This window comes from Halyomorpha halys, unplaced genomic scaffold (genome assembly GCF_000696795.3).
Source record: "Halyomorpha halys isolate HHAL.00 unplaced genomic scaffold, Hhal_1.1 Scaffold338.1, whole genome shotgun sequence".
Lineage (NCBI taxonomy): Eukaryota > Metazoa > Arthropoda > Insecta > Hemiptera > Pentatomidae > Halyomorpha > Halyomorpha halys.
Genome location: NW_027110850.1, coordinates 256,134 through 258,669, shown reverse-complemented (window position 1 = coordinate 258,669; position 2,536 = coordinate 256,134). Strand labels below are relative to the sequence as shown.

The window sequence follows — 2,536 nt, the reverse complement described above, 5'->3', positions numbered from 1 at the left end:
AATACTTGATGCAGGAGTACCAGTGGATATTAAAGACCTGGCTCTGAGGGACCGGAATGGAAATGAATATTACATCAATCAGTCCGCAGTGGATACTTTGAAGTCATAACCATGCTACTTGTTGCAGGAGCACCAGTGGACATTTGAGGTAAGAGCCTGAGGACTCCCCTGCATTGGGCAGTACAGACAAGATATGTTGCAGTGATAGCAGCACTGTTTGATGCTGGTGGTGATGCAGAAAACATGACTGCCTTAGATCATGCTGCAGAAAGAGGACACTGGCAGTGATCAAAGCAATTTTGGACAAAGCCCTATCTAGCCGGTGTAGATTTGGACTAGATCCAAATTGCAACAACCTGCGATGGTTGCAAGGAAGATAAGGGAGCACAGGCAGGACATGCTACAGTGTTGACCACATTGCTCGAGATTGTGGCAGATGTTGATATACATCTCCAACATACTGAACATCAAGACTTATAGCATGCTGCAAAAAGAGGACTAATAACTGCACTTTTGGACTTCAGGTTAAAGGCTGACTGCAATCCACATATGTTACTAATAATATTCAAATAGCTGCGGTACTGATGCTTATTGATCAGAGGCATGGTGAACGTCAATGCAAGATCAATAAAAATTCAACAATCTGTGATGGTTTTAAGGATGATTGCTTTACATTATATAGCAGAAAAAGGACATTACAGTGATCAGAGTAATTTAGAACTGCAGGCTAGACATAGCAGCTATATACTTATACTGCAACACACATGTGATAGCAACTAATAATATTCATAAAACTGGTTCAGATGCTCATTGGTCACAAGAATACTGAATAAAGATGCTGAAGGTCAACACAGGTTCAATTCAAATAGTAACAACATGTGATGTTGTAAGGATACAGGATTTACATTATGTAGCAGAAAAAAGACTAACCTCAGTGCTCTTTCGGACTGCACCTTGTTGATATTAACAACTCTCAAGTATAATGATAATTTGTCTTTTATGTATGATATTCTTTATATTATACATATTATGTTATAGATGTACCTATGAAGGCTGGAAGTTCTGGCCGAAACGTTGGCGCTAATAAATAAGTTTTTATTTATATGTGTTCTTCACTGACTACACCTCCAACCATCTTCTCATATGAAAGAAATCTCTTTCAATGTAATCCATATTTAATAAAATGTAGTGCAGTGCACGCATCACCCAACTTTCACCTGCCACTCTCCTTAAAGATAAAATTAAATCCGCATTCATTTCAGAACAAATATTACTTTCACTTGAAAATAAATAAGAAAATTAAAATTTTTGATAATAATACACGTTTGAGGTCCGCTCAGACCAAATAACTAAGTAAAGCCAAATGTGTCTGTAATAATGGATAAATACAAAATATTAAATTATTTAGTGAACAACCAGAGAGTTCTAGTGTATTACTAGAGAATAATATACTAGATAATAGAATAATATACTATAATATAATAGGATTATATAGTATAGAATAATATACTAGAAGTAGGTTCAAATAAGATTTAAGAAATATTAAATGGTTTAAAAATAGAGTCACAATAATTTAATAATACCATAATATTTTTATAAAAACATCAATTTCCTAAAACAATCTACGAAATCTACCCAAAAGAATCTGCTGGAGCCAACAAATTCAATTAGCAACAAATGTTAGTTACCATTTTTTATGACAGTGTCTCATTTATAGTTCACAATCTAGAGAGAAAAAAAATATGTATATTTCTCAATAAATCTGTTGACATCTGAAGCTAAGAGTGTAAAATGCCATGATAAAGCCTGATATAGGGCTGCGAGACCTGCAGAAAGGCTGTGGTACCCTAGAAAGCAGAATAGAGAGTTGAGTTGAATGGGAAGACCTCTCTACAGTTACAGAAGCCTGGGAACAGAGCCTAAACACATGGAGAAGAACTAACAGTAGGGGTTTTCATGATATAGTGTTAAATGCAAAATGTTTTACCATGTTAAATGTTATAAGTATAGCATTGTGAGCAGCCCTATTTAAAGTCATGTTAAATGCATAAGAGCTCCTAGCGGGTTTTCTGAGCAACTTATTTAGTAACCTTCCCTTCCAAAACTTCTTGTTATTGTTTACTTCTAAGTTTTGATTACAGTAATTTATTACAACATGCCTAAAATAAGTGAAAAGTAGAAGGGTAAAAGTTTGGCTACAGATTGTATTATAAAGTCCATAACACAAGGCAAAAGAAAAAAAACAAATAAAACGGTGACAAGCTCAGCTGGTCTGTTTCGTGACGACATACTCCATTTAACGGACCCAGTAACAAACTCAGCCATATTACATGTTATATTAGGGGTATTCATGATGTGTTAAATGTTTTACCATGTTAATTGTTATAACTATAAGATTGTGAGCAGCCCTATTTGAAGTCATGTTAAACGTTAAATGCATAAGAGCCTCTAGCGGATTTTCTCAGCAACTTGTTGTATAAGCCTTTATGTTTATAACCTTCCTTCCAGACCCTCATGTTATTGTTTACTTCAGTTT

At 34.9% G+C, this 2,536-nt stretch overlaps 1 protein-coding gene across 1 annotated transcript in view; it reads left to right on the top strand.

Moving 5' to 3' along the window:
• The window catches only part of LOC106681450 (uncharacterized), a gene marked incomplete in the record, with an annotated part of 14,834 nt that extends 13,732 nt beyond the window's left edge, over positions 1-1,102 (top strand). The window contains 1 exon segment of the mRNA XM_067048947.1: positions 1-1,102.
• Between the last annotated feature and the right edge of the window lie 1,434 nt (positions 1,103-2,536).